The sequence below is a fragment of the Pristis pectinata genome, chromosome 7, assembly GCF_009764475.1.
Source record: "Pristis pectinata isolate sPriPec2 chromosome 7, sPriPec2.1.pri, whole genome shotgun sequence".
NCBI classification, from domain to species: Eukaryota; Metazoa; Chordata; class Chondrichthyes; order Rhinopristiformes; family Pristidae; genus Pristis; species Pristis pectinata.
In genome coordinates this window covers 73470621-73484616 of record NC_067411.1, presented here as the reverse complement: position 1 = coordinate 73484616, position 13996 = coordinate 73470621, and the positions used below count along the sequence as shown (strand labels likewise).

General features: G+C 38.9%; 1 protein-coding gene across 6 annotated transcripts in view; it reads right to left on the bottom strand.

Annotated features, from left to right (window-relative positions):
* agtpbp1 (ATP/GTP binding carboxypeptidase 1) overlaps positions 1-13707 on the bottom strand; it is a 181802-nt gene extending 168095 nt beyond the window's left edge. For 5 of the 6 annotated variants that reach the window (XM_052020256.1, XM_052020255.1, XM_052020258.1 and 2 more), the window contains exons 1-2: positions 13564-13664; positions 10602-10650 (exon numbers count right to left, since the gene is read on the bottom strand). The gene's annotated coding sequence lies outside the window, so the exon portion shown is untranslated. Of the gene's footprint in view, positions 1-10601; positions 10651-13563 lie in introns of all 6 variants that reach the window. The other variant, XM_052020257.1, reaches the window with a different exon arrangement.
* Between the last annotated feature and the right edge of the window lie 289 nt (positions 13708-13996).

Genomic DNA, 13996 nt, shown 5'->3' with positions numbered 1-13996 from the left:
CTTTTGGTACATTGGCCTTCATAAATCAGGGCATTAAGTACAAGAGTTGGGATGTTATGTTGAAGTTGTATAAGACATTGGTGAAGCTAAATGTGCAATTCTGGTCACCTACCTGCAGGAAAGATATCAATAACCTTGAAAGAGTGCAGAGAAAATTTACATGGATGTTGTCAGGACTTGAGGACCTGAGTTACAGGGATAGGTTGAATAGGTTAGGACTTTATTCCCTGGAGCACAGGAGAATAAGGGGAGACGTTATAGAAGTATACAAGATTATGAGGGGTATAGATAGGGTGAGTGCATGCAAGCTTTTTTCCCCTCAGGTTGGATGAGACAAGAACTAGAGGTCATAGGTTTAGGGTGAAAGGTGAAATATTTAACGGGAATCTGAGGGGGAACTACTTCACTCAGAGGGTGGTGCGAGTGTGGAATGACCTGCCAGCAGGAGTGGTGGATGTGGGTTCAATTGTAACATTTAAGAAAAGTTTGGATAGGTACACGGATGAGAGAGGTATGGAGGGCTATGGTCTGGGTGCAGGTAGATGGGACTAGGCAGAAAACCAGGCCAGCATGGACTAGATGGGCCAAAGGACCTGTTTCTGTGCTGGTGTGCTCTGTGACTCAATACCTATCTACCCTATCTATGCCCCTCATAATTTTATAAACCTCTACAAGGACAACCCTCAGCCTCCTTCGGTTCAGGGAAAACAGTCCCAGCCTATTCAGTCTCTCGTCTAACTCAAGCCCTCCAGTCCAGACAACATCCTTGTGAATCTTTTCCATGCCCTTTCTGGCTTAATCAGATTCATGGAATCCAGTTAGCAAAATGGACAAACTATTGTACTTCAGGCCCAATCTTAGGTTTAGTATGATAAGCAAACTTAACAAGATGTCACCTGGATGTTTCTTTTGTAATGGAAGAAACAGAGGGTCAAAACTTCTGAAAAACCATTCACAATTCTTCCTACAGGTCAGTTTTAGGTGAACTTGATCTATAATTTATAAATATGATCATGTTTATTTTTCCATTATCCACTATCTTTGTGATTACAAGAATGCTCAAGTCATAAATACAGCAACAAAGGTTTCTGTTCAACTCCTGCACTTCACTACAATATTCATGAGTGTATATTCAGTGGAGCAAGGCACCAGAACAATCTAGTTTAAAAGTCTAAGGATACAACAAATGGATTGTAATTGCATGCTTAGTTCAGGTATGCATTTTCAGGAATCAATTCCATTAACATGGCAGTTAAAAAAATAATTTGCTTCAAGAGAGCAAGACTGCACTTGTGATTAATTGACATTCATGCCACTAAAACTGAAAGCAATCTAATGAATTATTCATCTGCTACAATAAAATATTTTACTTCAAACATAATGCTTCTCATTACAATTTTATTGAAGCAAAAGGGATTGGAATTACTATAACACAGTGTATCCTCTTATTTTAATCTGAATTTGTGCAACATTTTAAGTATTTCCTTGATTTTGTCCATTCCCCTCAGTGGCTTTCCAATCCTTATCCTTACACTTGCATTTACCTAAAAATTTAAGAAGGTAGATGTAATATGTCTGGAGGACTTTAGACAAGATAGCTTAAAATTGATGATGGGAAAGGTAACAGATAACCTACATAAAAGGTGACAAAATACAAATTAAAAATTGAAAAAAAACATTGGACAATGAACACGTTTTTCAAAAGGGAAAGTTATTTGAGCTATTTGAAGAAACTATAGAGCTAATGGACAAGAACAATGCATTATACTAATATCCAGATTTTGAAAGGCCATTTGATAAGATCTTCTTCTTTCCTAGGCAGTCCCTTGGGGTTGAGGAGGACTTGTTTCCACTCCAGTGTTGTGGGTTCCAGAGGTGGTTAATGAGGCCAGTTTGGGAACTGTAGACTCTTCCACAGGCAAGACAAGGGGTGGTCAATGAGGCAGACGAGCAGGTAGTTTGTGAGATGGTACGTTTCTTCAAGCACCTATGCGGGGCTTCTGCATGTGCTTCCGATGCATGCTTCAAGGTACTCAATATCATCCCGAATGCTCCTTCACCACCTTGAGTAATCTGAAGGTTCCCAGGAGTCAGTGGGCATGATGCTTTTCTTCAAGGAGGTTTTGAGCACATCCTTGAAATTTTTTCTTCACGCACCTGGTAATCTCCTCCTTTGTGGAGCTTAGAACAGAATGTCTGAATTGGGAATCTGGCATCAAGCATCTGAGCTATGTAGTTTGCTTGGCGTTGCCAAATAAGGATAACTAGGGCCTCAATGCTGGGGATGTTGGCCCAGGAGTATTTGGGGATCCTGGCCTGAGAGAGGATGTTGACACTGGTTCATTTATCCTTCCAGCAGTTTGAAGGATTTTCGCAGACATCATTGGTGATATTTTCCAGTGTCTTGAGATACCTACTATGGAAAGTCTAGGTTTCAGAAGCATATGCCCAGTTGACCATGAGTTTTGTACCAGGTCTTAAGTTTTGATCTCTAAATTTCTTTTTCCCCATACAGACCATAGGCTACCTTGACAAATATCCTCATCAATGTCTGCTTTCCACAAGAGGTGGCTCCAGAAACATGGGAACTATCTTGCTGTGTACCTTTGTTGGAGAACAATGTGGTGCAGTTGGCTCAGGTTGGTAGCGGCCTTTGGTCTTGTGGATGTTGAGTGTAAGGCTCATGCTTTTCATATGCTTTGGTAAACAAACTGACAAATTGCAGCTCAGCCTCTGAACCAATAAGATACTACATATTAGGCAAATAAAGTCAGAGCCAACTGAATTGAAGGCAAATGGCAGAAGGGATGGCTATCTGGTTGCCCAATGAAGCACAGAGGCAGAGTTTCACAAATAGGGCCACAACTGTTCATTACTAACAAATTAAATTTGTGGAACCAAAAAGAATTCCTAAATGTCAAATTGGGAGTAATACTCAACATTGAAGGAGACAGCAAGATGCTTCTAGATAATGGTGCAGAACTTGTTGCCAGTTCACTACTGATCCAACTGGCAAGAGTGGACTTACCTTTTGATGATTGCCCATTGTGAACTAGCACTCAAAAGCTATCCAAATACTAAATGGCAAGATTTTATCTCTTTGGTTTGGGGGAAGGGATATATGGAGGGGTTCAGAACAAGCCCCGTCTCCAATGATTCACTACGATTGTTGGACAAATCACAGATGGCAATGAGTCAACATACCGGAGTGAGATAGGACACCTGGTTGAGTGGTGCCGCAATACCAACCTCCTGCTCAACATCAGCAAAACTAATGAGCTGATTGTTGACTTCAGGGACGGAGGGCGAACATGAGCCATTCTACATTGGGGGGGGAAAATCGGCCGTGGAGAGAATCATCAGCTTTAAATTTCTGGGTGTTAACATAATCGGATGACTTGTCCTGGGCCCAGCACATAGATGCAATCATAAGATAAGTATGTCAGCGCTTTTACTTTCTTAGGAGGTTCAGCTTGTCACCGAACACTCTAATAAACTTCTACAGATGTACTGATAAAAATATCCTGACTGGTTGTATCATGGTCTGGTACAGCAATTCAAATGCACAGGAAAGCAAGAAGCTGCAGAGAGTAGTTGACTCTGCCCAATATATCACAGGCACATCCCTCCCCACTACTGGTAGTATCTACAGGAGGTGCTGCCTCAAAAAGGCAGCATCTATCATCAAAGATCCCCACCATCCGGGCCATGCCAGTTTTTCACAGCTACCATCAGGCAGGAGGTACAGAAGCCTGAAGTCCCACACCACTAGGTTCAAGAACAGCTACTTCCCTTCAACCATTCGGTTCCTGAACCAACCAGCAAAACCATAATCACTACAGTTTTGCAACACTATGACCACTTTGATCACTTAGCACTAAAATGGACTTAGGATTTTTCTGTTGTAATTGTGTTCTTTCTTGTAAAAATTGTGTATAGTTTCTGTTTAATTTATTTTTTTCTTGTGAATGCTGCTTATATGATCCCACTGAAAGCAAGTTCTTCACTGCACCTATGCATACATGTACTTGTGCATATGACAATAAACTCGACTTTGACTTTGAAAGAATGGGAAAAAACTTCAAAATTTTGAAATGTTATGTGCATTCACAAATGTACAAAATTTAAGAATTAAAAAACTTGAAAATATTTAAGTAAACTCAATAAAAATGCAAGTTGGAGACACAAGAGGCTGCAAATGCTAGAATCTGGAGCAAAAGGAAATGAGCTGCTGGAGGAACCCAGTGGGTCAGGCAGCATCTGTGGAAGGAAATGGACAGTCAATATTTCAGGTTGAAACCATTCATCTGTACCTGTACTGCCTCGATGCACTCTGTACTAACTCAATGTAACTGCACTGTGTAATGAATTGACCTGCACGATTGGTACACAAGACAAGTTTTTCACTGTCCCTCGGTACAAGTGACAATAATAAGCCAATACCAATACCAAATATCTACTGGTGCAAGTCACCTAATAATGAGCTAAGCCCTGACAACTATTCATTTATCACTTGAATGAATGAATTCACTGTAACTTGCCCAGCTTCAGTAGGCATGTTTCCCAGTATAATTTTGCTGCAAGTTCATCTTCATGAAGAGTCTCACTGGCAAAAAAGGACTCACGGAATCACAAGCTCTCAGAGACCTGCAGGGTATTCCATGCCAGTATTTCCCAAAGAAGGCACACAACAAGCAAATGAATTTCAAGATAACTAAATGTAAAACATTTACTTAGCAAATGGCAAATAAGAACAGAGAAGCAAAGTCTGGATATAAGAATATGCCAATCATTACAAGCAGCTATACAGGTTTAAGAAAATAAAGAAAGCATACTAATCACTACAGTTTATTTCTAAACAGACGGAATAGAAACACACGTTGGGTAAAACTTCTAGCAAAGTTTGGTTGGACCACGTTGGATGTACTGCATCTGGTCAGGGGAACCGTAATGGATGCATAAAAGATTTATAAAGATAATACAAGAAACGTGATCAGAAAAATATGACACAGTGGGTCTCTTTTCTGGTATGATAGTCCAGATTATGGACATAAGACTGGTGTGATAGATATGTAATTCATGGGCCACTGGCACCAGTACTGGGAAAGAGGGAGCTGCTCTGCTGGGAGGTTTCCACTAGAATGGGTCTGGAAATAGTCTCCTAGTGAATAAAAGATAAGCTTTTAAACTGAATAGGGAAGTGGGGAAGGAGGGATGGGTTCAGGTGAGGGAAAATAAGACGTTAAAGAAAAATAACAGCACAAAAGGTACAGAGTTGCGAAATGAGTAATGATAACCAGAGCCTGCTACACAGCTCCAGCATCTCAGGTTTGATCCTGACCCTGGGTGCCGTCTGTGCGAAGCTTGCAAATTTTCTCTGTGACTGTGTGAGTTTTCCCCAGGGTTCTCCAGTTTTCTACCACATCCAAACATGTGCTAGAAATGTAATTGTCTACTATAAATTACACCCAATGGAGGTGAGTGGCAGGAGATTTAGAGGGAGTTAATGGGCATGTGAGTGACAAAAGGTTACAGGAAAAGTAAGTAGGGGAAGTGGGACTGTTGGGACTGCTCTGAGAGACAGCATAGATGCAATTCGCTGAATGGCCTCCTTCCATGTTGCAAGAAAATATGAGAAATGTAAACTTAAGAGAGTCAGAACAGGGGTAAATGGTTCAACGACGAAACTGAAGGCTCCTTATCCTTTAACAGGATAGGCAAAACTAGGGGTCAAAGAGAAATAAGTGAGCATGGTATAATAGCAATTACATCTCTTTAATGACTAAGTAACCAAGAGATGGCCAAAAAGTACATAGGGTAGCCCTAATATTAAACAATGGGATAAAGATAGAAAAGGGGAAGGATCTTATTTCAGCAAATCAAGTAGAGGAATCAGCCTGGAGAATCCTAGAAAGAGGAGGGGACAGAAAACATTAGTAGGGGTTATATATTGGCCACCAGACAGTCATGGCAATGCAATGTATAATATAAATGAGGAAAATAGCTGTGCAGGTAATAAGGGTAATGCAATACAATAATTATGAGGATACTTAATTATACATACAGACTAGGCAAACCAGTTAGCAGGGAAAATAATAGAGCAGAAGATGAATTCACAAAGTGTACACGAGTTTGTTTTCTAGATCAATATGTTTCACAACCAACAAGGAAACAGCCTAATGAGAAAAGGTTTACTGATGATCTGGTAGTTAAGGGGCCTTCAGGGAACAGTAATTATAAGTTAATTGAGATTAATTGAACTAAATCACTTAGGATTTTTATAGCTAAACGAGGGTCTTAAATTTGAATAAAGCAAACTATGAAGGCATAAATTGGCTACGCTTTATTGGGTGACTACATTAAATAATATAATAAGCAATGGCAAAAATTTAAAGAATTAAAACATGGTTTATGACAGACATACTCAAGGAATTAAAAAAGGTGTAGGAGAAAAGGTCCAGCATGTCTATCATTAAAGATAGTACTAGATCAAAGCAAAAGGGCCTATACTGTTGCCAAAATATAGCAAACCTGTGGAAAGGGAAATTTTCAGAACTCAGTAAAAGACTGCTTAGGTAATGATAAGGAAAGAAAAAGTAACCTATGATACTAGGGTAGCAACAGAAATAAAAGCAGACTGAAAACTTATATTATTATGTAAAAAGGAAAAGATTAGCCAAAGTTAATGTTGGTCTCTTATAGGTTGAAACAAGAAAAATTATAATGAAAAATAAAGAAATGGCAGAGAAATTAACCAAATATTTTGTGTCTTTCTTCAAAGAAGATAAAACAGAAAATCTCCCAAAAGTTGTCTACCATAAATGAGAGGCTCAGATAAATAAGCATTTGTAAAAAAAAATTAGTATTGTATTCAACTAATAGGGCTGAAGTACAATAAATACTCAGGATCTGATGACTTGTATCCTAGAGTTCTGAAGGAGGTAGCCATGGAGTATGGACTCACTAGTCAATGTAGGATATACTTAACAAGGCTGAAGTACAGTAAAGATTCACCAGATTCCTGGGATGGTGGTTTGTTTTATGAGGAAAGACGAAGTAGACTGAACTCGAGTTGAGAACAAAGACAGATGATCTCACTAAACATCTAAAATTTTTACAAAGCTTGACAGGGTAAATGTGGAGGTAATATTTTTTCTCGGCTGGGCTGTTTAGAACCAAGGGTCACAGACTCAAGAATCGGACATTCACGACTGAAATGAGAAGAAGTTCCTTTGCCTAGAGGATAACAATTTTTGTTTGTTAAAAAGTTCTCTACCCAAGAGGGGGGTGGAGGCTTAGTTAATCAGGATAGGACAGAGCTCGACAGATTTTTAAATATTGTAGGAATGAAGGAATGTGATGTCAAGGTAAAAGATCAGCCAATAACATTACTGAATGGCAGAACAGGCATGAGAGCCAAATTGCCTACCACTGCTTCTGTTTTTATATGTTGTTACAAGTATAAAATCCATATTTCTTCACTATGATTATATAGAAAAAATACAAGGTTCGAATGAGATTTTGATGACCATTTTGGTCGCAGGTGTTTGAAGTCAGTCAGGTTGTTTTAGCATCATTTTTTGAGACAATAACCATTAAAAAGGAGATTGGAAAACATTTGCAGCCACATGAAGTTGTCTATTTTATGCAATTCTCCAATGCTTAAGGTACTCAAACATGGTTTTCATTAATTTCTCCCACCCACCCCATATTTTATTTTTTCCCCTTAACAGTACCAGCTGAGAAGGGTGGGTTTTTGCTCATTTCTGTTACTGGTATACGAGATTAGTCATTAGGCTGCCAATTTTCATCACTTCCCTCAGGGAAAACATCAGGCCTGTGTTACGAGCCAGGTTGCTACTTGATGAGTGTCCCTTTAAGATGCCTGAATGGTAATGTGTGTGGTTTTATCTGACTGTTACGAGTGGGAGCGGAAAAAGCATCTATAACTGGAATGATGTACGAGTCTGAAGGAATTCACTGATGTGCTGGCAATTGCACAGAGAGTGAGTGAGAGAGAGCGAGAGAGAGAGAGTCGTAAAAGTTGGTAGCACAGACTGCCAGTCTCTGTATCTATGGGTGAAGAACAACCGTTGTGACTGTCACTTTACATCTATTCATGGATTTTTGGAGCAATCTGTGGAGTCCACTTTGTCGTTAACCTGTGCCAGGAATCAGGTATACCTATGGGCGGCCACGAATTGAGTGCCCTCGGTGTGGCAGATACTTCGGAACAAACCCATGGAGATCTTCGGTGACTGAAGCATCGTATTAGTTCCATTGTGGAACTTGTGGATTTCATAAACTCCTTCTCTCTACATTCTACTCTACATTCTAACGCAGTTTTCAGAAGCCTTTACTCATTGTTCTACTTCATGACTTGCTGAACTGAACTAGTTTGCCATCATAAAACTTTGAGAACTATTCCTAGACTGGGTGGTTTGGGAACTAGCCACACACACACACACAGACTTTGGTTTAGTTTGATCAATATATATCTAACATTTTCTTTTCTCTTATTATTACACGTAGTTTTTAATAAATAGATTTTAGTGTAGAAACCTGGCTCGTTGTGTTTCTATTGTTGCTGGTACATAACACCTGTTCTGTTTCTTTTTCCCCTCCTCTTCTTGTCCCTCCCTACCGAGAAACATAATTGTCAACAGAGAATCACTGCCATTAACTTAAGTCAATCCTCTCTGCAAACTGCATCCATTGCACCGGCCTAATGTCCCACCAAGGTGCTCTATAAATTATTTTGTTTTCTGAGAAAATGTATCACTTTAGGATGATATGAACAGAAATTGACCTATAATTTTGCTCACATTTGTACATCATATTATCGGCAGCCTTTTGTTCTCTTATCTTCTGGAATTTCAAGTTTCACGCATCTCCTCCAATGTACATTTTCTCCATATATACCGTTATCACCCTCTTTCAGTCAGCGCCATGATCACTTTCATCATTCATACCTTCCTGGTCTCCACTCTATCACAGACCTTGCCATTTTTATTCCTCCTCTGTACTCCAACCATTATAATCTCAACCCCCACTAAACTACATTCCATTTTGTACAACATAAAGCTTGTATCATTTCTAACTTTCCTAGTTACGAAGAAAGGTAATTGACCTGAAATATTAACTTTCTCTCCCAACCCACACAGATGCTGCTTGGCCTGATGGGTATTTATAGCATTTTCTGGGTTATTCCAAATTTCTAGCATCTGCAGTACATTATTTTGGCATTCTGCTCAGCTCTTTGTATGGTTACACAGATTTCATCAAAGTCAATATTTCTTCAAATGCACTGAATTCCAAAATTGAATATTATGACTTCAACACCACCTCCTAGTAAACAGAATGCATGTGGTGTTGAAATATGAAATCAGTCACGTGTGAAAACTAAAAGGAAAAGATAGACATGCCATTGAACTTCTTGTGCATTACAAATAAATCAAGTTTTACTCTGGACTTGAACTTTAAAATTATACTTGAGGTATTGTCGTCAGTCTCAATTCTAAAGCAATTAACAATGTACCATACACACTATAAAATTAAGGTCACTGGTTACCTGCGACTTCAAGGAAACAATATTAATTGCAAGTATTTCCAACTGTTCTAGTCGCTGGAATTTTATTTAGTATTTTGTTTACAAACTACTGGTACTTCTTACTGCACCTACCTCTTCCGAATGAATAGCCAGTTCAGATGGAAGGTCATCAGCCTGGAATACTGGGCTGGATTTTGCTGGAAAATGACAGCAATTCCACCCCAAACTGTTGCATTTACCCCCATAAGTACCAGGAAATATGGGATGTGTGTGCAAACATGGATATCCTAAAGTGGCTGGTAAGCTCCTCCGGAAATTTCCTGACTGTGCTTCCACGTGGAATGCAGCTACAGAGAACAAATGTGCTGCAATTCTCCAGGAGCTATGTTGGATGAGTTTGATTTACATTTTTTTTTGAATTAGTTGAGTTGGCTTTAATGTTTTTTATTACTTAAAAGTGTTAAGTGATTTAAATTGATATATTTAAATGCTTAATAATGTTAATGTAACTCATTGATATTTAGTAATTGTTGAATGTCTTTGAATGCCCAGGACATTCAATGCCCATGACAGCTTTGACAGTCAGCAAAGCCTGCAGAGCCTGGCTTAACCACTGTCACAAATTTTGCGGCAATATTTGTTCTGACCACTGGCCCCCTCCATCCCCTACCCCACCCTCAACTCCACCACAATATTATATTGCCCAAAGTCCAGCCACTAAACAGGCCTCGCCATCTTCAGCTGGGATAGTATTAATCAGTAGGTCATAAGTCAACTATGGTGGCTCCAGAAAGTCCATAAATGTCAAAAGCAAGCACAGCCTGCTTAGTTCTGGCCCAATAACTTTCTTTCACTCATTCCACAGATGTTGCTTGCCCTCCGGTGCACTTCTAGTGTTTTTTTTAAATTCATTTAAATTAGCTCATAGCTTACAGCACATAATTGCAACAATTGAAACTCTTAAGGAAAATCCTGCAGACAACAGGAGGAAAAACAAAATTACTTATTTTTAAAAAGAAAAATGTTGAATTTCAAAAATGCTGAAGCATACCTTCAATACGATGTGGTGTCTTGAAAAGCAGCAGAGACTCTGACTAACCCTGAAAAACAAGAAAATCAAATTAAAACTTTATTTACTGTATGCAGAAACATTATTATAGCTTAAAATATATAAAACTTCCTGATTTCAATTCAGATCAAAGTTTACTTTGCCACTATTTGCCCATTCTATTTCTCATATCCAAGTGGCTTTCAGGAACATATAAAAATTTGGTGTCACTTTGGGCGTCTACATCTTAGATTCTGACGCAGTGCAACATCCAGTACTGGATGAGCAGAAATTAACTCTATCAGAAAGACTGAAATGTTCATCTTTGTTCTTTGTCAGAAATTCTATCCCTCAGCCATCAGCAAGTATCTTGATAGCAAACCACACTATTTGCAATACGGGTGTCATATTTGAACCCAAGTTGAGTTTACAACCTTATGTTAACACCAGGCTAAAATCAGCTATTTCTACCTTCAAACAATACCAGTCTCCATCCTGCCTCCACTCATTTGCTGCAGAAATTGTGATTCTTATCTGTGTTTTCTCTAGACTTTACTGCACTACTGCAATAATCCTTTATTCTGCTCTTGCTGAACTTGATGTTAAATAAAACTCTGCTGTCCTTGCCCCAACATCACCCACCATCGCTCTGCTTGTTGACCTGTATGGCTCCATGTTAAGCAATTCCACTAACTTAAGATCGTCATCCATGTTTTCAAAGCACTCTGTTGTCTTAACTCCCCTCATCTCTGTAATATTCCTCAACCTTTTACCTCTAATATATCTGCTCTCCTCCAACTCTGACCTCTTGAATATCTCTGAATGGAGTACTCCACCACTGTAAGTCACACCTTTAGTTGTCGAAGCCCTTTGTTCTGGAATTCTCTTCCACAACATATCTAATTCACTTTCCTTCCTTAAAATTCTACCCATACCTTCTACCACACTTTCGGTCAACTGCCCTAATGTGGCTCCACAACAATTTTTTGTTTGATAAAGCTCTCGTGAATCACCTTAGGGGTTCTTACTATGCTAAGTGTTACAAAATGCAAATTTCACAATGAACGCTCTAATAAAAGTCACTGACATACATCATTTCCAGTTTTTATGTCAGATTTCTAACATTCTTAGTTTTTGTTCAGATCATTACCAGAAAAGCCATGCCTTTGCTTGCCCCTCCTTTTGTATGCCCCAATCTCAAATTCTTTCTCATGAGTTGCAACTTATGCAAGTCTGCAGATAAATGCATAATACCCTTAATGATTCAACTTCCAAAGGAGTATTTTCCAAAAAGTACTTTATTGCCATGTATATTTAAAGCAGCAACATCCTGGGTACAGTCTGCTTTGATATTAGTATAAAAAGCAAATATCTCCCATCACTGCATCTACAATTAATTCAAATAAGACTCCTTGGTCTTTATTCAGGTACATTTTTAGCTATAATACATAATGGTAGATTTTTGTCAGTGTTCACAATTCAGTTTCAAGAATCCATTCTTGCACTCAATAAAAATCACAAATCACACTGTATTGAAGGTCTATGGATTTTAATTAAAAGCCAATATCACACCACATTCACTACGAGAAAAATACTCTACAGGTGACATTTGAACCATTTGTTGACTAAATGTATCTTTATTTCTTTATATGTCTTTGCCCCTTTAATTGGGGTGAATGGGCGAGGGAAGTAAGGAAGCTCAAGCAGAGCATAAACATCATAACGCAGTGGACTAAACGGCTAGTTTCTATGCTGTACATTCTCCATGAATCTATATATTGGAAGGTTGGAACAATAGTCTGCTGCTGTGATCTAAGTTCCTTTTCTTGGAGTGGGCAGGAAAATTGTGTTTTTTTTAAACTGCATTCCAGACAACAAGGTGGTTCTTTGAGATATGACTTATCTTCCAATGCATGAGTGTGCAGATTTCAGCTCAAGGGAGACTCAGCCTCCTTATGGAAACAGCTGTTTTTGCTAACTATTTTTGCTTACCGAACACAAGCCAATCATAAAAGTTACACAATTCTTTCAAATTGTATCACAAATTACATTTTAAAAGGTCATTACTTTTATTTTAAATATTTTACAATCAGTACTTGGAGGTTTTCTCTGTTAATGGCATCCACTGTGAGAACAACTGATTACCAGAGGAATTCTCAATCTTTCCTACAAATTCAATATTTAATTAGGTATTAATATCAGCAAACATGCAATTTTCTGATTTATTAGCTTTTAAACATGAATCATAGAGCCATTCATATTGGCTTAAACCCGGGTGTTCAATTGCTGCGGAAAACAAAATCTTGACAGCCGGTTTAAATAGCTACAATAATACTGATGGCAGTAAATTCAAAGAAGTTCGGTCTTTTCATTTCATTCGAGGACCACCCTATTCTTATATGTACATTACACTTGCTTGCAATCCCCAGAGGTGTAAAACTCCAGCTGCGCTTTCCCCGCAGTGCGATCCCAAAGCGTATACAATATTGAAATATTTTGACACATGTGAAACTAGACTGGGGGTTTGTTTGCCTGTCATTTATCTCCAATGTTTAGGAAGTATGTTTTTTTTTGCTGATGCAGTAGCTAATAAATTACAGTCCGCAGTGATTCCAGGTTTCGGTATGGCATTACAGCAAAGCTCAGGCAAGTGAGCAGACACTACTCAAAAGGAAAACGAGGCCTGCCACTGACCATCAGTCAGCATTTTTTTTAAAAAACACTGCCCTACCTTATGCAGAAGAGGAATGTCGATATTGCACTGTATATATTAAGGTGGTCATTCAAAATCAGTCCATGCAAACATTTGAGTTTATTCGAGGAGCTCCCATCTGACCTTATCTAACTCTACCATATTCTCTTCCTCTTATATTTATCTACCTTATCCTTTAATACGTCTGTACTATTCGTCAAGTTCTGGTAGGCATCAATAATTTTTAAAGCAATAGAAAAGGCTACCACCCACCTGATGAAATAAATCCCTACCGTACATTAAAAAAGGTTGCTGGCTTCTTCCTCCCCTGCCTGCCCAACGAACAGTTACTGTATCACAGTGCTGTATGCGACGGAACGCCGCTGTTTTGATACAAACGCCTCCCAACACGGATCTAATTAAACGTCACCTCGCATCTGCGTCAAAATTCTCCCGGCCACGGAAGCCCTCCGCCCCCTGAAAAATCCTTCCTCATGCAACGCTCTCCGTGTGCACGCTTCCGATGAGACCATCGGGGTTTGAAAGCACAAAGTATTTTGACTTAACCTGTTGTGAAAAGTAGATACCCTTTTGGTCTTGCTCCTTTTTTAAAATATCTGAAATTGCACTCTTGGCATGTCTAGTGGCTCTGTGTTTATCTTGTTAATGTTCGGTACATAATAACTTTCGTGCCCACCTTGTTCCA